This window comes from Heteronotia binoei, chromosome 3 (assembly GCF_032191835.1).
Source record: "Heteronotia binoei isolate CCM8104 ecotype False Entrance Well chromosome 3, APGP_CSIRO_Hbin_v1, whole genome shotgun sequence".
NCBI classification, from domain to species: Eukaryota; Metazoa; Chordata; class Lepidosauria; order Squamata; family Gekkonidae; genus Heteronotia; species Heteronotia binoei.
Window position 1 is genome coordinate 112,366,449 of NC_083225.1, and position 13,798 is coordinate 112,380,246.

Below are 13,798 nucleotides of genomic sequence, written 5' to 3' on the forward strand. Positions count from 1 at the left end.
AACATCTCTTCACTATTTACAGCAGAAGGAGAGGTTTACTCACAAGAAGCCATGGAGGTGCAGGCCGTACATAAAGGGAGGGTAGAAAATGCCCCCTCTGTTAGAACATGAAGGGAGGAGGTTAATAACTTCCATGGCCTATCAAAACCAATGTGATATAGTAGTTAGAATGTCTGACTAGGATTTAGGAGATCCAGGTTTGTATCCCACTTTTACCACGGAAGCTTGCTGGGTGACCTTGGCCACTCACACATTCTTGGTCTAACCTCCATCTCAGGGTTGTTGTGAGAATAAAATGAAGGAAAGGAAAACAATTCTTTGAATTCTGATTAGGGAGAATGGCAAGGTATGACATTTGTTATAGATCTAATTTTGACTACACTTTGCAAAATCAGATGATTGCTCTTGCTGTTGCTTCTGCCAGGAGGCAGAGCTGCTCAGTCAGTATTCAGTCTCTCATTAAATATTGTGAGAGCAACAAGCTATGAATGGGTGAGTGGAGCAAGAAGGTACACCTCCAGTTTAACATAAAGAATTATGAAAAAAACTTTCCCCTGCCACAAATACATAATATTATAATCCTAAAGTATTAGATTGCTCAATACAGTATAGCAAGGGTGGCTAATGGTAGCTCTCCAGATGTTTTTTGTCTACAACTCCCATCAGCCCCAGCCATTGGCCATGCTGGCTGAGGCTGATGGGATTTGTAGGCAAAAAACATCTGGAGAGCTATCGTTGGCCACCCCTGCAGTATAGCATTCCATTGGTTCCTTTATTCTCGTTTTAAAAATGAATACATAGTAACAATGCCAAAAATGCAGTCAGATTGCACATATTATAGTTGATGATGTCACATTTTCAGTCAGTTGCTTGTTTAAAAAATAATTTCTTAACCATCTATCTTTACTGCTGGATAAATTCGGCATTTTCTGATGAAAACTCTGTGTGAGACTAATGGTTTAATAACAAGGTATCATTGATCATATTGATTGGCCCTTAATATCTTGGCTCACTATTTTGTCAATATGTTTGCTTATTTAATAAGCTGCCTATTTTCAAACAGATGTGCTTCTGTTACCTTTAATTAGTGATTTAGAGAAGACAACAGAGATCTCTGCAGGCTTATGTAGATAGATGGCAGTCATAGAAAAGCTAGATCTAGAATGATGGTGCCTGTATCTAAGACTGATTTACACATTACAAAAACAGTGGATCTACAGTGTATTTTCACATTTTCCATTGTGTGTTGAGGTTATGGATGGCTTATTTATGTTTTTTCAATACATTACGTCAAAAAGAGAATAGATGAAATTTCTCAGTAGCATGATTCCATGACAAGGCACATAATAAGGGCTTTAAAATAAGTTGTATAGTCTTACTATATTTTTTATTTTGCACCCCAGACTATAGCATAGTTGTCATATACATCTCCACAATGAAATCAATAGAAATTCTATTGAAGGCTATTTAAGAGGCTTTCCAAAAATTCAACATAGCTACAAGTTGTTATTGGATTATTCTCACATTTGAGTTATTTGGTTACTTCACAACCAAAAAAAATAATAATATATGGATGGATTAAGCTAAAATGTATTAATAATTTAGTTGAATGGTCATTATTAACTTTTCTTAGTGTTTATTTCCTTCAGATGCTGGCAAAAGCATTCAGCAAGGTTTGAGCAGAGACCCTATTTAAAGACCACACTGGCCCCACTCCGATTGGCCACCTCCGTGCCCAAGAAATTTTAGATCAATTTCATTTCCATTTCCTAGATTCGGAGCTTCAGCCTTCCAAACTGATGCAAACTACTCTTACCCAGTGTATTAAGGATCAAAGTGACACTTTCTTAAGCACTGAAAATCTTGGTCAGTGTTGCTTTCAATGGACCAGGGATCCCCAACCTTATTCGGACTGTAGGCACGGGCATGAGCCAGCCCATGAGGCAAAATTCATCCTGGTTCATGAAGTCAAGTTCAAGAGAGGGTGCCCAGCACAAACTTTTCATGAACTGTCATGTTGTTTATGGAGGTTTGTGCCAGTTTGTGTGGATACATTACCAGACAGATTGTCTCCACTCAATCAAAATGTTTACAAAACTTCTAAGCAACAACTTGGAGGGCATGTAGCAGAGCATCTGCGGAAGGTCCCCTGCAACTTTTATGTCATTAGTCCACAGCAGGCCTCCATCAGTAGTTCCTCCACATGCCTTCCAAGTTTTCTATCTCTAGCTTACACAGAATCCATTCTATACACTCCTGAACTTCCTTAACCTGTGCCTGTCAAAATGACAGCTGAGAGGCTGTCATTTTGACACTTGCAGGTTTAGGAATGTATAGAATTTTATCTTATTCAAGCTAGAGACACCAAACTCACTGAATATCTCTGACTCTCCTCTACCTCATTTCCTAGATTGGTGAAGATTGAAGTTACGGGATCTAAATTGCGGCCCCTCAAAGAAGGTGCCCCCAGGAAAGTGCTTTCTGGGGAAATACCACCTGTAATTTCCCCAGAAAGCACTTTTCTGGAGGCACTTTCTTTGGAGAACTGTAATTCAAATCTGGCAGAGATCTTATGACAAGGAGTCTAGAACTTCTTATAGAGCATTTATGAAAGCCTATGAGAAGGCAGTGTGGTCCGCTAAGAAGTTGCACCCGGCCCAATTATTTAGGACAATTCGATCATTGACTACAGTGCCTACAGGCAATCTAAAAAGCTAGAGAATTGGATATTGGCTGTGAGGCTTTTGCGACCTATTCCGCAGATAAGATCTCGACTCTCCACCAAAACCTCCTGGCCGCAGTTGGCACTGTATGGGAACTGGAAGCCTGTTGCCCGTCTTCGGGTTCTATATTGGACCACTTCAGCCATCTTAATCGGGAAGATGTGGACAGTCTGCAGTGAAGCTGACCACTTGCCCACTGGATCCATTTCCATCCTGGCTTATTAAGGCAGGTGGTGAGAGTATCCAGGGCTCTTTAGCCGACATTATTAATCTATCCTTGGAAACAAGGACTTTTCCGGCTAAACTTAGAGAGGCAGTGGTCTGCCCACTTTTGAAAAAGCCAGCTTTGAACCTGATGGTCCTGGCCAATTACCAACCAGTCTTAAATTTACCATTCCCAGATAAGGTAATTGAGAAAGTGGTAACAGAGCAATTCCAAGCTTTTCTGGAGGATACCTCTACCTTTGATCCCTTCTAGTTTGGCTTTTGTCCTGGTCATGGGATGGAGACTGCTCTGGTCGCCCTCACAGATGACCTTAGACGGCATCTGGATCAAGGCAGGTCAGCGCTGCTATTGTTGTTAGATCTCTCAGCAGCGTTTGACATGGTTGATTACGATCTACTGGCCCGCCGCCTTGCCAACATCAGAGTTCAAGGGGTAGCCTAGCAGTGGCTTTCTTCCTTTCTCCACAGTTGGGGACAAAGGGTGGCGATTGGTGAGCAGACCTCTCTGTGGCACCCACTTGAATGTGGTGTGCTGCAGGGAGCTATTCTCTCACCAATGATGTTTAACATCTATATGCACCCCCTTGCCCAGATTGCCTGAGGTTTTGGGCCGGGTTGTCATTAATATGCAGATGAAACTCAGCTCTATCTGTTGATGGATGGCCAGTCAGACACCGCCCCAGACCACCTGACCAGGGCATTAGAAGCCGTGGCGGGATGGTTGCAGTTAAGCCAGCTGAAGCTTAATCTAACTAAGACGGAGGTCCTGTACCTGAGTTGGAGGGGGGGGGATTAGGATCAGGCATCTGACTTCCCACCCTAGATGTTGCCCCTTCGATACCAGGAGGTGAGAAGTTTGGGGGTGGTACTGGATGTTTCCCTCTCCATGGAGGCCCAGGTCACTGCAGTTGTGCGATCCTCCTTTTATCATCTTTGGCAGGTCAAACAGCTGGTGCCCTATCTGACGTCCCAGGACCTAGCTACAGTGATCCATGCAATTGTCACTTCCAGGTTGGACTACTGTAACTCACTCTACACGGGCTTGCCCCTGAGACTGATCCAGAAACTCCAACGGGTGCAAAGTGCGGCAGCACGGCTCTTGACTGGATTGCCTGTATGGGCAAGCAGTCGACCAATGCTGTGCACATTGCACTGGTTACCAGTTGAGTACCGTATCCACTTCAAGATTCTAGTACTAACATTCAAAGCCTTACGTGGCCTGGGACTGACATACCTGCGGGACCGCCTCTCCCCATATGAGCCCCGAAGGTAGCTACAATCTGCCAACCAACATCTTCTGGTTATCCCTGGTCCAAGGGATGTTCGTCTTGCCTTGACCAGGGCCAGGGCCATTTCAGCCCTGGCCCTATCAGCTCCCTACCAGATTTTTTACCTTTCCATAGGGCCTGTAAGACAGACATGTTCCGCCAGGCGTTTGGTTGAGGCAGGCGGACGCCCTTTGCTCTATTGCCTACTCCATCAGCTATCCTCCCCAACAGTGATCTGAACTATTGTATCTGAGCCACTGACTATGCTCCAACCTGCACCATTAGCTTGCCCGCCTTTGTTATACTGTACTGTGTTATGTTGCTGCTTTAACTGTATTGTATTGGTTTTACTGTATTGTATTTGCTTGGTTTATCTGTATGTAATCCATCCTGAGCCCGCCTGGGAAAGGGCGGAATATAAATTAACCAAAATAAATATATATTGTTTTAAATATTTTTGCTTACATGCAGTTTATTTTAAGTTATGCAGTGAAGATCCTTGTGCTGGGATGGCAGCTGCCACCAAAGAATTTTTTTTAAAAAATATGCACTGCCAATCAGATCTTCAATGGCTAATCAGAATCACTGCTGTGTAAAAACCACACGCATCCCTACCAACTTCCTAAAAAAAATTTTTTTTGTGAGCACCAGGAAAAGTATTGTGCACACCATGGCACCCATTGACACTAAGCTGGGGACACCAACAATATCCTGGGCAAGCACTGTTCATATTACTGAATTAGGAGAAGCACAAATTTCAGTCTGAAAATGAAGTAATAACCTAAAATGTCATTATTCAATAGTTTCTTGGCCATGGAGGAGACCTTCAGGAAATTGACTACTTCCTATATATATATATATATATATATATATATAAGGTTTATGAGTGTGGAAAAACCTAATATGGAGACAATCTTCAGATAGACACTTATTTTAGAGAGGGAACAGTCATGGCAAAGAATGGCAAGAATATACAATCTGAAATTATTCCCCATTTCAAAAGCTAATCTGCCTTTCCTGTTAATGACCCCATGTCAGCTATAAAGGACAGAGGAAGGCACTTCTAAATCATTCACTGTGAAATGTCATTAAAGAATGTAGTGAACAGAAGATAGACAGGGGGAGTTGTGGTAGTAGATAGGGGAAGCCACAGTAAAGCAGCATAAGAGTGCTCATCCACAATCAGGATTTTTTTTTTTTGCACAATCAAGGGGAACACAAAAGGGTATGCAATCCCTTTAAATAGAAATGAACAGTTTGTCAAACATTCAACTGTGCAGAATTGTAACATGTTGATAGTTTGTGAACCAGACTATCTGGATGATCAAACACATCTGACCAAGAGATATGGAGTTCAGTTTCATCAATATGCTAATGACACATAGCTATTCCCTCTTTCTGTTATATTCTAGGAAGCAGTTAAAGAGAAACATTTTGGCCCGGCTCCTAATAGAAGAAGAAGAAATTGGATTTATATCCTGCCCTCCACTCTGAATCTCAAAGTCTCAGAGCGGCTCACAATCTCCTTTCCCTTCCTGCCCCACAGCAGACACCCTGTGAGGTGGGTGGGGCTGAGAGAGCTCTCACAGCAGCTGCCCTTTCAAGGACAACCTCTGCCAGAGCTATGGCTGACTCAAGGCCATTCCAGCAAGCTGCAAGTGGAAGAGTGGGGAATCAAACCCAGTTCTCCCAGATAAGAGTCCGCGCACTTAACCACTACACCAAACTGGCTCCAAAGCAACACAGCAACATACACCAAAGAACATAGGCACCAAGAAAGCCTCAAAAGGGGTGGGGTGGGAGTTCCATAGATGAAGCACTACTACTGAAAGCCTTGTCTTTGGCTGCTACCAACCTTGCCTCTGAAGTTGAGGGCACAGAGACCAGGGCTTGTGAGGAAGATCTTAACTGAAAGGCTGGACAATATAGGAAGAGGCATTTATGTACTGTGGCATCAGGTCAAATAGGGCTTTAAATGTGAGAACCAGTACTCTGAATTTTATTTTAAATCAGATAGACAGCCAGCACAGATCTTTCAGCACTGGGTTAATACAATTTTGCACCTAATGATAACCTGGCTGCTGCATTTTAAATGAGCTGAATTGACTGGACCATTTTCAAAGGCAACCCCACATAAAATACATTACACTAATCAAACCTGGACATAATCAGAGCATGGATAAAGCTGATAAATGGCACTATGCGCAACATAGGAGAACTTGGTCTCCACCTATAGACCACGATCCATTATTAAGCTGCGCCTTGCCAGACCATGATCCATTATTAAGCTGCGTGTTGGCATTATTAAGCTGCACCTTGCCAGAGGCTGAGCACATTTCAGAGAGCTCTGAGATAGAACAGAGAAGAAGTGCTACAAGGGTGAGGTTTGGCTTTCTAAGCAGCTGGGGAAGTTGCTGAGAATTTCTGAGTTTGTGTGACTGTGTGATTGCTGAAAATTCTGAGTTTGTGGTTGCTAGGGAACTGCTATTTGTTTGGTTTTAGTGGGCTGAAGGTGATTGTTGCTGATTGATTAGTAGTGGCTGTGTTCCTGGGGCAGACTGAGGCCCCATCCTCTTTGCATTATTAAGCTGCGCCTTGCCAGAGACATGACCGGAAGGGTGATATCTAAAGGGCTCTTAGCCTGCGGCTCTTAGCTTGGGGGATGTGTAAGGATCAGGAACCCAGATCCCTATTTTCCTTGTGCTCCCAATAAGGTAAGTAGACCCTCCAGAAGGAGAGCCACATAAACAAACAGGATTTAAAAGGGGACTGTATATTTTTAAAAAGCTATCATGAAGGTAGAATGCCAGCAGGGGGGTGGGGGCTTTCCAGTGTTTTGCACTGAGTGTCACATGTATGACTATCTGCCTACAGGACAGAAGTCTTGGGTGTGTGCTCGATGGAAGGAGCTCCTGGTCCTTAGGGAACAAGTTCATACCCTTGAGGCCAAGGTGATTGACCCGGAGAAGCAGAGACAGTCAGTTAGGCACTTGGGGAAGACTCTTGGGGACGTATTAGATGAGGCCCACTTTGAACGTGGCAGCCCCATTGCTGCCAGGGAGCATGAGGGTCAACAGGGAACAGGGCACGGTGCTGAGGATAAAGGGAATGCACCCTCAGTAGGGACCTCTTCTTCAGTTGGTGAGCGGGTATCCTTTTGCACCAAGGAACCATCCCTGGGCAGGGAGAGAGGGGGAGGGGTCTTGGTAGTTGGTGATTTGATCCTTAGGCAAGTAGACAGTTGGGTGGCAAAACTGTGTACTGACCATATGGTGACTTGCCTGCTGCGAAGGTAGCAAACATTACACATGTAGTAGATAGGCTGATAGACAGTGCTGGGGAGGAGCCAGTGGTCGTGGTGCATGTTGGCACCAACGATGTGGGGAAATGCAATCGTGAGGTCCTGGAGGAGAAATTTAGGCTGCTAGGTGGGAGACTTAAGGCCAGGACCTCCAAGGTAGCCTTCTCAGAAGTGCTACCTGTTCCATGTGCAGGGCTGAAGAAACAGGCACAAATTAGAAGTCTCAATCTGTGTATGAGACAATGGTATAGGGAGGAAGGGTTTAAGTTTGTTAGGTACTGGGATGCTTTCTGGAACAAGCAGGAGCTGTACAAAAGAGATGGTCTCCACTTGTCCCCAGATGGAACCAGGCTGCTGGCGCTTAAAATCAAAAAGGAGGCAGAGCAGTTTTTAAACTAAATCTTGGGAGAAAGCCGACAGGAGATGAAACGTCTCTAGTTCGGGAGGACTCATCTCAAAGAGATGAAGGGTTAGCTGTTACTTTTCTACCGGGTAATGGATCATAGTTGTCCACTGAGATGGTGAAAAATAGTATGGGCTGCCTGCCAAAGTCTCAAGGCAGCAGAAGGAAGGTTGTGGGACTAACTTGCCTGGGAAATTATAGATGTTTGTATACAAATGCTAGAAGTGATCAAAGTAAAATTGGTGAGTTGGAATGCTGTTGGGAGAAAACATAGACATGGTGGGAATTTCAGAAACTTGGTGGAATGAGGAGAATCAGTGGGGCACGGTGATTCCTGGATATAAGTTATATCGGAAGGATAGGGAGGGAAGGGTTGGAGGTGGGGTGGCTCTGTATATCAGAGAGGGTATACAGTCCAGTAAGACTGATGTCAGAGAATTAGATTCCCTTCTAGAAATGCTTTGGGTCAAAATAGAGGGCCCAAAAGGAAATTTAACTATGGGAGTTTGTTATTGCCCACCAAATCAAAAGACAGAGGACGATTATAATATGATGTAAGGATTAAAGATAGCATCTAAACGTAAAAACTGTGTCGTAATAGGTGATTGTAACTACCCGCAGATTGATTGGGTCAATATGTGTTCAGGTCGAGAGAAAGATACTGAGTTTCTAGATGCTCTAAATGACGGTGCTATGGAGCAGATGGTCACACAACCTACCAGGGGTGGGGTGATCCTGGAATTGGTCCTAAGTAATGCCCAAGACTTGATGAGAGATGTAAAAGTGATCACACCGCTTGGGAGCAGTGACCATAACATTATTGATTTCATCGTTTGTAAAAATAGGGAGTTGCCCCAAAAGACCAGCACAAGCACGTTTAACTTTAAAAGGGGTAAATTCTCTGAGATGAGGTGGCATGTGAAGAGGAAAGTGAAAGGAAAGGTAAATACGGTCAAAACCCTTGGGGAAGATTGGAGGCTATTTAAAACTACGATCCTAGAAGCTCAGATAAAATATATACCACAAGTTAGGAAAGGCACAAACAGATATAAGAAAAGGCCTGCATGGTTAACAAAGTAGTGGAAGCTGTAAAAGGTAAGAAGGACCTTTAAGTGGTGGAAAGCTAGTCCAAGTCAGATTAATAAAAGGGAACACAGGCTGTGGCAAATCAAATGCAAGACTGTGATCAGGAAGGCAAAAAGGGACTATGAGGAGCATATTGCAAAAAACATAAAGACCAACAATTAAAATTTCTTCAAATATATTAGGAGCAGGAAACCAGCCAGGGAGGCAGTGGGGCCCTTGGATGACCATGGGGTAAAAGGATTACTGAAGGAGGATAGGGAAATGGCTGAGAAGCTGAATGCATTCTTTGCCTCCGTCTTCACTGTGGAAGATGAGAAGTGTTTGCCTGCGCCAGAACCACTTATTTTGGAAGAGGTGTTGAAAGACCTGAGTCAAATTGAGGTGACAAGAGAGGAGGTCCTACAACTGATAGATGAATTAAAAACTAATAAGTCACCAGGTCTGGATGGCATACATCCAAGAGTTCTGAAAGAACTCAAAGTTGAACTTCTGGATCTCCTGACAAAAATATGTAATCTTTCATTGAAATCTGCCTCCGTTCCTGAGGACTGGAAGGTAGCAAATGTCACCCCCATCTTTAAAAAGGGTTCCAGAGGAGATCCGGGTAACTACCGGCCAGTCAGTCTGACTTCAATACCGGGAAAATTGGTAGAAACCATTATCAAGGACAGAATGAGTAGGCACATTGATGAACATGAGTTATTGAGGAAGACTCAGCATGGGTTCTGTAAGGAAAGATCTTGCCTCACTAACCTGTTACATTTCTTTGAGGGAGTGAACAAACATGTGGACAAAGGAGACCCAATAGATATTGTTTACTTTGACTTCCAGAAAGCTTTTGATAAAGTTCCTCATCAAAGGCTCCTTAGTAAGCTCGAGAGTCATGGAGTAAAAGGACAGGTCCTCTTGTGGATCAAAAACTGGCTAATTAATAGGAAGCAGAGAGTGAGTATAAATGGGCAGTCTTCGCAGTGGAGGCCGGTAAGCAGTGGAGTGCCGCAGGGCTCAGTACTGGGTCCCATGCTCTTTAACTTGTTCATAAATTATTTGGAGTTGAGAATAAGCAGTGAAGTGGCCAAGTTTGCAGATGACACTAAATTGTTCAGGGTGGTAAGAACCAGAGAAGATTGTGAGAAACTCTAAAGGGATCTGTTGAGGCTGGGTGAGTGGGCATCAACATGGCAGATGAGGTTCAATGTGGCCAAGTGCAAAATAATGCACATTGGGGCCAAGAATGCCAGCTGCAAATACAAGTTGATGGGGTGTGAACTGGCAGAGACTGGGGTCGTGGTAGATAACTCACTGAAAATGTCAAGACAGTGTGCGATTGCCATAAAAAAGGCCAACGCCATGCTGGGTATTATTAGGGAGGGAATTGAAAACAAATCAGCCAGTATCATAATGCCCCTGTATAAATCGATGGTGCGATCTCATTTGGAATACTGTGTGCAATTCTGGTCACCGCACCTCAAAAAGGATATTATAGCATTGGAAAAAGTGCAGAAAAGGGCAACTAGAATGATTAAAGGTTTGGAACACTTTCCCTATGAAGAAAGGTTAAAACGCTTGGGGCTCTTTAGCTTGGAGAAACGTCGACTGCGGGGTGACATGATAGAGGTTTACAAGATTATGCATGGGATGGAGAAGGTAGAGAAAGAAGTACTTTTCTCCCTTTCTCACAATACAAGAACTTGTGGGCATTCAATGAAATTGCTGAGCAGTCGGGTTAGAATGAATAAAAGGAGGTACTTCTTCACCCAAAGGGTGATTAACATATGGAATTCACTGCTACAGGGGGTGGTGGTGGCTACAAGCATAGCCAGCTTCAAGAGGGGGTTAGATAAAAATATGGAGCAGAGGTCCATTAGTGGCTATTAGCCACAGTGTGTGTGTGTGTGTGATTTTATTTTCCGCTGTGTGATACAGATTGTTGGACTGGATGGGCTGACATGATAGAGGTTTACAAGATTATCCATGGGATGGAGAAAGTAGAGAAAGAAGTCCTTTTCTCCCTTTCTCACAATTCAAGAACTCATGGGCATTCAATGGAATTGCTGAGCAGTCAGGTTAAAACAGATTAAAGAAAGTACTTCTTCACCCAAAGGGTGATTAACATGTGGAATTCACTGCCACAGGAGGTGGTGACAGCTACAAGCATAGCCAGCTTCAAGAGGGGATTGGATAAAAATATGGAGCAGAGGTGTATCAGTGGCTTTAGCCACAGTTTGTGTGTGTGTGTGTGTATTTTGGCCACTGTGTGATACAGAGTGTTGGACTGGATTGGCCATTGGCCTGATCCAACATGGCTTCTCTCATGTTCTCATGATCCAGCAGTACCCCACTAGAAACCTGTTCCTTCATGGGGAGTACAACCCTTCCAAGACAGGCTGAATCCTCTGTCACTGAGGGGTTTTGTTGCTGACCTGAAGCAAGTCAGTCTTGTTGTCAAGTCTGGCTTTAACTCTGGCTCAACCAAAGAGCATACTGGGTAGAACCAAAGTATAACCAAATGTTGCTAGCCCCCTTTCTCTTGTTCCCCCCCTCCCTTCCTTAGAGAACCTCTTTGCTTTGAAATGGTGATGTGTGAAAAGTCTTATCTGAACCTTCTCAGCTCACGCCCGGGGGAGAGAACGGAGCCTGAAAAGCACCAAGGCCAGTACGCCTACTCAACATGAGAATGTATTTGTAACACCTATGTGTGAATGTCCCCTGCACAATTTCCTGCCTGTAGGAATAAATGCCTTTGAAGTCCCCTTTATATGCAATGTATCTACTGTATGTCTCCAGTCTTTTCAAGCCTTGGCTTAGGCCACAAGTACACAGTATCAATAAACTAGTTTCTTTGTATCTACATCGACTCGTTATTGAATCTGCAGACTTGACATTTGTCTGGACTGAGATTCAGTTTATTGGTCCTCATCCATCTCATTTCTATCTCCAGGGTCCTATTCAGGACTGCCAAAGACCCAGCTGTAAGGAGAAGGGAAGCTGGGTATCATCTGCATATTAGTGATACTTGATTCTAAATCCCCTGAGGAACTTTCCCAGTGGTTTCATGTGTATGTAAAAACAGCAAGGGGGACAAGATGGAACACTGCTGTTCCCCATCTCATAAATGCCAGGAGGGCAAGCAGTGGTCCTCCACACCACATAAGAACATAAGAGAAGCCATGTTGGATCAGGCCAACGGCCCATCCAGTCCAACACTCTGTGTCACACAGTGGCAAAAAAAATTATATATACACACTCACTGTGGCTAATAGCCACTGATGGACCTCTGCTCCATATTTTTATCTAAACCCCTCTTGAAGGTGGCTATACTTGTGGCTGCCACCACCTCCTGTGGCAGTGAATTCCACATGATAATCACCCTTTGGGTGAAGAAATACTTCCTTTTATCTGTTTTAACCTGTCTGCTCAGCAATTTCATCGAATGCCCACGAGTTCTTGTATTGTGAGAAAGGGAGAAAAGTACTTCTTTCTCTACTTTCTCCATCCCATGCATTATCTTGTAAACCTCTATCATGTCACCCCGCAGTCGACGTTTCTCCAAGCTAAAGAGTCCCAAGCGTTTCAACCTTTCTTCATAGGGAAAGTGCTCCAGCCCTTTAATCATTCTAGTTGCCCTTCTCTGGACTTTCTCCAATGCTATAATATCCTTTTTGAGGTTCCACCTTCTGGAATCAGCCAGTAAAGATGTAACCATGAAACACTATACCCCACTCCCATCTGAGTCTGCATCTCCAGAAGGATATAGTGGTAAATGGTATCAAATGCTGCAGAGAAATCCAAGAGAATGAACAGGGTTGCACTTCTCCATCACTGCTGGATATTACCAATCAGAGCAACCAAGGCCATTTTCTTCCTAAACCCTTGCCTGAATTTGGTTTGAAATGGGTCTGTATAATCCACCTCCCCCAAGACTATCTGAATCTGCATGGCCACCAGTCACTCAAGCACCATGCTTCAAAATGTTGACTGCTGGCTAGTAGTTTTTCAGGTCTCCAGGGATTATTTCTTTCAAGGCAATCAAAAATATACCCCTCTCTAAGACAAGCATTTATTATTTCACAGATCCTTTCTACCAACACAGCTACAAAAGAGAAATGGGTTTAGATATGAAGAGAAGAAGTGAAGATTGTATTTATATCCCACCCTTCACTAGTCAAAGGAGTCTCAGAGCAGTTTACAATCTCCTTTACCTTCTCCTTCCCCCAACAGAAACCCTGGTATGTGGGGCTGAGAGAGCTCTCCCAGAATTGCTCTTGAGCAGAACAGCCTCGATAGAACTTGTGGCTGACCCAAGGTCATATCAGTAGGTGTATGTGGAAGAGTAGGGAATCAAACCCAGTTCTCACAGATAAGAGTCTGTGCACTTAACCACTATACCAAACTGGCTCTCTATGATGAGCAGCTTGTCCACTTATCAGGTCTCACCAATTGAAAGTCATCCATGCAACTAGGACCAGACTGCACTCTAATGACTGAACTGCGCAAACTGTGGAATCTAAGTCACAGCAAAAGAAAGCAATTTTATTTGCAAAATGCGCAGGTCTGTATGTTTTCAGGATGCTGGAATAAGAGCCCCTTCAGAAGCCAGAAAGACTGCTAGACAGTATTGTGCAGATGCAATTGTGGCAAAGAAGTGGGCTAACTTTGCTGCCATCACTGCCACGGAGAATGGATGATGATGTGCTGTTAACTGTGCTCAATCACATTCACCTTGATTTCCCCTCACTTGTTCTCTAACTATGTGTCCACTTGCTTTCTTGTTCCAAGTTGCTCAGTAAAC